This window comes from Petaurus breviceps, unplaced genomic scaffold, assembly GCF_028583685.1.
Source record: "Petaurus breviceps papuanus isolate PSGF00001 unplaced genomic scaffold, PetGlider_PUasm1.0 151, whole genome shotgun sequence".
Classification (NCBI taxonomy): domain Eukaryota; kingdom Metazoa; phylum Chordata; class Mammalia; order Diprotodontia; family Petauridae; genus Petaurus; species Petaurus breviceps.
This window is the reverse complement of record NW_027185712.1, coordinates 26,605,472-26,615,347: the sequence shown is the minus strand read 5'-3', so window position 1 is coordinate 26,615,347 and position 9,876 is coordinate 26,605,472.

The following is a 9,876-nucleotide window of genomic DNA, read 5'->3' as shown; positions in this document are numbered from 1 at the left end:
CTGTCCAAGAATCTTTAGAGGTTGTACATTGTTTCTAGGATAAAATACAAACTCTTAAGTTTGGTAATTAAATATCTTAACAGTATAGCTCTTGCTTATTTTTTCCTGGCTTGTTTCATAATTAATTCCCTTCCCAAACTCTGTAGTAACGAAACTGGACTATTTACTCTTCCTTCTGTTTGATGTTCTATCTGCCACTTTATTTTGCAAAGACTATCTTTGGCCTTTTCTAATCCACTAGTTATTAATACCTCTCCCTGAAGTTATTCATATATACTTTTCATGAACATGTCTGCATATGTATTCTAGTCACCAAATTGAGTTTAACCTCTTTTAGTAAAAAGGGTGTTCCATTTTGTCTTCCTATCTTCTTTGCCTACTATGGTGATATGCAACATTAGCCACTTGTTAAACTGAATTGTTGAATTAATGAAGCAATTTAAGCAGGCTTTTCATGGCATGATTACCAGATTTAGTTACTAAATATTGCTGATTTTGTTGCTAAAAAGCATATCAGGGCAGTATAATGCAGGGCATGATGGTATTTTGATCAGTTTTGGAGTCTAGTATAATAACATTTTGGCCAATCATGTGTAAGTTTTACACTAGATGTCATTTTGTTATTTGTTGTTCTTATTGTTTTCCTGTTAAGATTTCTCAGGCTGAGCTTTAAAATATCAGAGTTCTGGATAATCTGTTCCTTTTGTTTTTCCTTTTTTATAGCCTTTATTCCCTTCTGTTTTACTATAAAGTGAGGGATGTTTAAGCTATCAAGACAAAGCCTTCAGCTGGGATATGGGCAGGTAACAGCATAAATTTGGTGTGGAGTTAGATATTGTTGTTATTTTTTTTTTTGTTTTCTAAGAGGACCAATGACATCACAATGTGATGAGTGATATCTTGACTTGTGCATGAATTGGATTTAAGTGAGGCAGAACTGCACAAAGTTGTCAGCTTCACTCTCTCAAACATTCATCAGAGTTCAGTGGCAGGACGAAAGTCAAAATAATTGGTGATAGCCCAAAATGCAGTGGATGACCTTGGTGATTTTGATGTCTCACCAAGTTCTAAGTAATTCACAGTGCCTTCTTTAGCTGCCTTTGTGGTCACTGGAACAAAGTGTTATCATCTATCCACTCTGCTGTGGGAAGTCTTCATGAGCTTGGGGTAGATACCCCCCTAAGTTTGATAAGTTTGAGGCCTATCAGTTACCCTCAACCTGATTTAGTCCATCTGCTGAGATAGTGAGTATTTCTACTGGATGAGTGAGTATTCTTCACTAAGACCTTCAGCACTAAAATAGGTATATTCTACAAATCACAGAATTTCAGATTTTGATGCAACCTCAGTGACTATCAAGTATCATTTATTATCTAGTCTTTGCCTGGAAATCTTCAAAGAGAGGGATCCCATGACCTCCTGAGGTTACCCATTCCTCTTCAGAGTTTAACCTTCATCTGCAAACACTGGTATGGTGATATCTTGGAATGCTGGATTTTGGGTGGCAGGGGTGGACTCCAGTGGCATAGGGCTTATGTGGCAGCTGAGAATACTGATAGAAGCAAAGTGTAGCTGGTGGTACTGAAGAATCTTAAAAATTGCTTTGAAGATAGGGGCAAAAGAGGTGTGGAAACTCACAATGTACATTGAAATGTGACAAGTGGTAGTATTTTCATTGCAACTTGGTCACCATCTTCCCACAATGGTTTTAGACATTCAATGGTTGAGTCACCATGATGCCTCAATTATTTGTAATTTCTGCAACTTGAGTTTTCCCTCCAGCTATTGCAGAGGAAGTGGTCAATGGTTAAAACTTCTACAACCACCCTGAAGTGAGAAATAACATCTTCCTTACACACACACACACACACACACACACACATTTACCCCCAAAAAACAAATAAAAAAACCCATTGAGGATTTTTAGATTTGTTTATATTCCTTAGAGTTTTCTTTCCCCTAAACTAAATATTTTACTGTAAATTGAGTTCCAGAGCACCTGTATCAGAGGGATGGCATGTTGCAGTTAGGAGGGATTTTTGTCATGTAAGGCCTTTTTGTCCCAAAGGAAGATATGTACATGTGACATGTAGACAATAACAGTCTGAGTGACTGATGAAATCGAAGGTAAAATCTAGTGAGATTAGTGGTGCTTCAAAGGAAATGAGCCAATCCCTCTGTACATCCTTAGCTAGTTGATTTCTGCTTGGCGTATTTAAGAGTGCCTTGGGTGCTTTTTCCTTTCATTGGCTCTAACTCCCTTTATGTGCATGTTAGCATTAGATATTTGGAAAACTCTTAAGCTAACTCCTGGTTGAACCTCACGCGTACTGTGGTGTGTCTGAATTCAGGACATAAGGGACCCAGGTAGCTACTTCACATACTAGTGTATGTTCTCTGTGTTTCTGTGGTTTTGATATCAATAAATTTTCACTTGGTAAGTTCCCTTTGAGTGACACCTGTGTTTCTCTTCCTCAAATTCTGAATGTGACTGAAATAAATGAAAAGAACAATGAATTTGGACAAGTCCCCATTTTTCTAAGATTGTTTCTTTATCTGTAAAATGGGAAAGACAATATAATTATCTACCCAACAGGGTTGTTTTAGAGATCAAATGAAGTTTCTATCTATCTATCTATCTATCTATCTATCTATCTATCTATCTATCTATCTATCTATCTATCTATCTATCTATCTAATCTATCTATCTATCTATCTATCTATCTATCTATCTATCTATCTATCTATCTATCTATCTATCTATCTATCTATCTATCTAATCTATCTGTAGCAGCAAGCACCCCAAGCACATCCTCAGGGTTTGCCGCCCATACAGGTTATTGTATCTGCTTTGATAAAGGAAAGCAACTCAAAATGGGTTAACAAGTTTACTTTAATCAGTCAGATATGTATCGTTTACCTTGTTCAGGGGAAAAAGGTCAGCACCCTGAACTTCAGAATATACAGACAGTATTATCAAGACAGAAACAGATCATGTACACAGCTTTCCAAACTGTGCAACCATTACATCCATACCAAACAACATCTGGGTTTCAAAGCCAGGGGACTCTCAACAACGGCTTCCCAGAATTCAGATCAAATCACAGAACACTTCTCAAAGTGAGTCCCAAAACAAAGCTACACATCAGGGCTTATATAGCCTTCTCCTGGCTCAGAGAATGTAACAACCTTATTGACTCACTGGCCAATCAAGAAGTATCTCCTGAAAAACAAGCCTCCCACCCCAGGCTTCAGGTGCACTTTAGCCTAGGGGCAGGGAAGATCTTCCAAATTTGCATTCCCATTACACTATCTATTTGTCTATCTGTCTATGTATGTGTGTGGGTGTGTGTATGTATGTATATATATATATATATCTGTAGATGTGCATACATATATACACACAGACACAGACATACATACATATATAGTCTTCATTGAACTACCTTTGGGATATGTTCTAGGCCCTGTGTTCTTTAATACAGGATCATCATATCCTAGATTTTAAGCAGGAAGGGAACTCAAATGCCATATAATCCAGCGCCTGAAGGAGAAAACACAAGCTCAGATGAGTTAAAGCTTGCTTGGGGTCAAATGGGTAGTATATATCAAAGGGGAACTTTAAACCAGGTGCTCTGGTTTTATAGCTGGTGATATTGTAAGGTGTATAGATAACATAATCATGACACATTCACAGATGACATAATTCTGGGATGCTAGCATAACAGATGATATAGTATGGATGCAAAAAAAAAAAGATTTGGACCAGTGTAATAGGCTGAAACTAAACATATAAAAATTGGCAAGGCTACTTCTAAAATCTCAGACTTGTTCAAAAAATCTATTTCATCATCCTCCTACTTACTTCTCCTCCTCATCCTCATCACTAACATTTATTTTATGCTACAAGGTATGCCAAGTACTTTCATATGTTTTATCATGTGATGCTCATAAGCCTTGTTGGTTGTGATCATTATGCCCATTTTGCAGACAAGGGAAATAAAACCAAAAAGTTAAAAGATTTACAGATCATGTGACAGTTCCTAAGGAAGGATTTGAGTTTTCTGACTCCAGATCCAATTCTGTATCTGCCACACCCTAGTTTCCTAGGGAAGGGGGAAGATCTCACAATTGGATCAAAATCTCAAAAATAAGAACTCCAGCTTTGTTAAGAGAGGCCTAGATTCCAGGAATAACAAAGCAATAGTTTCTTTGTCCTAGTTAGACCTCACTTGGAATACTACATTTAGTTATAACTATATATAATGTGAGAGTCACATTTTAATAGACATTGATAAGTGAAAGGGCATGCAATGAAAAATAACCCAGATGGTAAAAGCCAGAATCATTTGAAGGAATTGAGTTTATAGTGTAAAAGAGAATACTCAGGGAAGGATAGAACAGATGTATTAAATCATTTGAAGTGTTGGCATGTTACTATTATTATCAGATAATATGTGAATAATACTATATTGATAATACTAATCTTATAATAATCTTCATAAATAATAAAACTGTGCTAATAATCATTATGCTAATAGATAATTTTGTTAAGTTAATGATAATAACTGTACTGAGCATTTTACAATTGCTACATCATTTGATCTTTGTAGCACCCCTGGGGGGTAGGTCCTATTATTATTCCCATTTTACACATGACAACACTTAGGTTAAAAAGAGGGTAAGTGACTTACCTCAGATCACAGAGCTACTAAGTATGTGAGGCTGGATTTTCACTCAGGTTTTCCCACTTCTAGGACCAGAACTTTATGCACTGCACTACCTGGCTGTTGTATGTGGGAGTGAGATGAGACATGTTCTGTTTGTTTATAAAGGGCAGAACCATCATCAAAGCAGGGGAATTTTGAAGAGGTATATTTAGCCTTAATGTTGGGGAAAATAAAGCAAAATTCAAAATTTCCTAATAATTAGAGCTGTCCAAAAGTATTAGGTGCTGAGTTCTCCCTTTTTTCAAGCAGATTTTGCATGTTCATTTCTTGAGATTCCTTTTAGGTTAGGATTTGGACTAGATAGCCACTGAGGTGCATTTCAAATCCCAAATTCTGTGAAGGACTTTCTAAAACTTAAAGTACTATATAAATGTTGACTGTTGCATATTTATTATTATATTAGATCGGAAGATGATGGTCATCTGATATTTCCCAGGGGGAAAAAAATAAACATGTAAAAGAAGTTGAAGTTCATTTGGCTGTCAGCCTTTCCAACTGGTGCCCTGGAAATTTCTATATGAAGAAAAAAGGGCGGAGGATACATTATGTAATGACTACCAGGCCCTTAGTGCTATCAACATCTGCAATTAATGCCCACTCCCACTAAGTTCTGACCTGTTAGACCAACTCCTGGCAGTTAGAGTCTCTACGAAACTCTCCAGGGTTCCTGGAATCTGGTTCACATTAAGGAAGTAGATGAATGTAAGAAGACTTTCCAGATCCACTGTGGTCATTTCAATATGTGACTATGCTTTTTGTCTCTGTAATAACCCTCCCACTATTTTGGAATTCATGAAGAGTAGATGCTGAACTCTGAGAAAGTTGGAATGTTGATGTATAAGGATTGGGTCAGGTAGACTGCAGTGCTCCCTTCTAACTCTCAATCAATATCACTTTCATTATGTTATTGCACTGGATTTTTTTTTAGGATGTATACTGATAGATTGGTGAGATTGGGGGCCAAATTGAATAAGCCTTACTCCTCTTTTACAGAGTCAAAATGCAGAGATGCTAGCTCCCAAGTAGACTATATGCTCTGGGAAGGCAGGGACTATTTTATTTCTATCTTCATTCTTGCACTGTGCCTTTAGTGTAAATGTTTGATGAATTGAATTGAATTTGTTGGATTGAAATAAAACTCAGTCTGTAGAATAAGAGATTCCTCAAGGATATGTTATCAAGATAATAATAAAAAAATGTTTCCTTCAATGGATAATGACCTTCTTGGGAAGTTATGACCTGGGGACTTTTATTTAGCAAGCATTTATTTATTTTAAAGACTTCAACAGAGGAACTTATTCAGTTATTATCATATAATTCATTGCAGGTCTGGGGATTGCTGACCCTAAGAGGTAATCACAAGTGTGTCACTAGTGCTGAGTTTTTTCTTCTATAGAGCTTGCAAAATTCACCTGAGAAATTGCTTCTAATTGCTGCCAGACACCAATGTCCTGTACACATACACAGCATTCAGATTGCCATGCATTTATGACCCATTATATGTTTGCCTTGAAGGATAAGCTAGGTGGTGTGGTGGATAGAGTGCCAGGATGAGAGTCAAGAAGACTCCTCTTCCTGAGCTCAAATATAGCCTCAGACCTGGGCAAGTCACTTTGCCTTGCTCCCCTCAGTTTCCTCATCTGGCAAATGAGCTGGAGTAGGAAATGGCAAAATTCTCAAGTATCATTGCCAAATGGGGTCATCAAAGTCAATGACAGCAAGCTGAACATTATCAACTTATTAGATAATTAGATGTCAATAATGCTATCCTGCTCCCTATCCCAACACATTCCAAACCCAACAGTCAAAGAATTTAGTTGATTCAGAGTTTGCAAATTCTTTACCCTGCAGTACTTTACACTGATGTTGTTAAATCCATGTATTCTACAAACACCATACCTATGCAGATTTGGACCTTCTAGAGAATCAAAATAACACCAGAGACTTTACTCTTCATTAATTCCCCATAACTCTCAATGAGGAAAGCTTTTATTTTATTTTATTTTATTTAACAAAAGCAATTATTCCCTTATACTTACCTCTTGTGAGTTATTGTGCAATTCCACTACAAAATTTAGGAGGAAGAGTTGTAATTATAAAGATGATATTCACATACTGGCATAGTGGAAGTCAATCACCTGAAGTCTCTGACATTTGTTAGCTCTGTGATCTTTGGTAAGTCATGACATTTTTTAACTTCAATTTTCTTATTTATATAAACCCTAAGGTTGTTGTGAAGATCAAATGAGATGCTAATTGTAAAATGCTTAGCACTACATAAATGTTAGCTATTATAGAGGAAAGTTCAGTATTTTGGAAGTCTCTGACATATATTAGTTGTGTGGCCTTGGGCAAGTCATGTCATTTCTCATCTTTAATTTCCTCATCTATAAATAGAGATACTACTTAAACTTCCTGCTTTATAGGTTTGTTGTCAGAATCAAACATTTTAAATTATAGTTCACTAAACAAATTTAACTGTTAATACAGCATATAACATCTCTGAGAATCACTTATTTATAAAATGAAATATGGGATTAGTTTTAGTGACTGTATGAATCAACCTGGAATGGATATAAAACTTTATCATTCTCTGATGCTGACCAATATAACCTAAAACACCTGCAAATTACTGAATAAATTAGTAACAAACCTTGGCCCTTGGTGTGTATTCACTTCCAATTTTGAATCTGATATAGCACAGGTTCACAAAACAACACACAAAAATTCCTAATCCAATTCATTATTAAGTCATGTCAATGACTTTGCTGTGCCAAAGTCTTGCTACTCAAAAACCTATAGTTGAATACTGGTATTCTCACAATAATACTGAAAATAATAAAGCAATTTAATTCTAGACAATTCTTCCAACCATTGCAAATAAGCCAAAGGGCTGCACAAAGATACCTAACATGTTTAAATAGATTATAGCATGTTACCAAGGAAGTCTTCCCAACATAAATCATATAAGAGCTATCATTAAAGAAGGATAAGTACTGATAACATAGGAAAAAGATGAATTTACTTAAGTATTGTTGTTGTTCAGTCATGTCTAATTCTTTGTGACCCCATGGACCATAGCACACCAAGCCCTTCTATCATGCACTATCTCGTAAAGTCTGTCCAAGTTCATGTTCAATGTTTCCATAATACAATCTCTCCCTCTAATCTTCTGTTGTCCTCTTTTCCTTTTTCCTTCAATCTTTCCGAACATTGGGAGCTATTCCAAATGAGTCCTATCTTCTCATTATATGACCAAAGTATAAGTCTCAGTTTTAGTATTTGACATTCCAGTTAATAACCTGAATTAATTTTTTTTTAAGTATTGACTGATCTGACCTCTTGCCATCCAAGTGCTTCTCAAAAACCTTCTACAGAATCACAATTGAAAATCCCTGCTTTTCTCATAGTCCAAACTCTCATAGGCATACATTTCTACTGGTTAAAACATAGCTTTAACTATATGAACCTTTGTTGACAAAGTGATGTCTCTGCTTTTTTGTAATAAATTTCCTTCCAAGTATTAAGGAACTTTTAATTTAATGGTTGCAATCACCATCTGCAGTGATCTTTGAGCCCAAAAATTCAAAAGCTGACACTGCTTCTATTCTTCTCTCTTAATTTGCCAAGAAGTTATAGGATGTTGCCAAGATCTTAGTTTGTTTTAATATTAATCTTCAAGCCAGATTTTATGATCTCCTCTTTCACCCTTATCAATGGGCTTCTTAATTCTACTTTACTTTCTGCCATTTGAGAGGTTTTATCTCCATATCTAAGATTGTTGATATTTTTCCCAACAATCTTAATTCCAGTTTTTTATTTATCCAGCCTGGAATTTTGCATGATGTAGCATGCATATGAGTTAAATAAATTAGTTGACAATATAAAGCCTCATCATAATCCTTTTTCAAAATTAAATCACTTGTTCCTTATTAATTTCTAACTGCTGCTTCTTGGCCCATATACAGGTTCCTCAGGAGACAAGGAAGATTATCTGGTCAAAATCCAAGTATGATCAGCTTTACGGAGGACTGCTGCTGTGAATAGCTTCAAGGTTCTGATTACATAGTATAGTGAACTCTCTATTCAGCAGTAAATTAAGGCAAAACATTCACAGAAATCAAAGTACAGCATTCATAACAACTTATCACTAAAATGGCCACGTAGTTTTCACCAAAGTGGCCACATAGTTTTAAACAAAGTATAATCATTTAGTAACTCGATCATTTAGTAAATCTTTAATTCAACCATCCTTAAGGAGGCTTGCCTCCTTAATGGACACAAAGTACAAAGGTCAAAGTTTTCTACCCCTAGGTCACAGTAAATCATGATCTTCTCAATCAATACACAGTATACAAGTAAAATCTTTCATCTTGACTTGAGGCTGGCGCTCTGCTTCCATGGTTCGTTCCTCTTCCATGGTCCCAATTCCTGCCCAAATCTGCCCAACTGCCACCTGGATTTAAGGAAAGGCAGCTCTCACTTCCTTGTCCCTCTTGTCCAGTTCTTCATACAGTTCCTTATCCAGTTTCCATTCCATATTGAAGCTCACAGTGTCCAGTCTACCTCAAGTCATTCACAGTTCCTGTTTCTGGGAAGACAAAGCTTAGCAGAGCCAAAACAACATTCATGCATATTGCCATCATCCTCATCAATTCACTATCTGCCTATGAAATCAACAGGGACCCACAAACAAGGTCTGAGAACTCAACACAAATCATTAGTACAGTCTGAGGAACTCTGAAAATGTCAGTAAGAACCTCCTGCAGGATTTCTGTAAACATACAACAAGAAAATCCTCTTTCAGGGCTTTTGAACCAGCAGTAAAGTCCCAGACCTTCTGCAACAACAGCAACATCCTCTATCAACAGGCAAATCTGACAAAATAACATCAAAACAGACAGACAAAGTACCAGCACCACAGCCATGCTTCCTCCCAGTTCTCCAAACTTCTCATTTCTTCAGTTCTGAGTTCTCAATTCTTGGTTCTTGGTTCTGCCACCACAAGTTATGTTCTCAAATTCTGCTCTCAATTTGTAGCACTTCTCAGAAGTTCTCAGGATCCTAGCAGTTCTCTCTCTCTCTCTCTCTCTCTCTCTCTCTCTCTCTCTCTCTCTCTCTCTCTCTCTCTCTCTCTCTCTCTCTC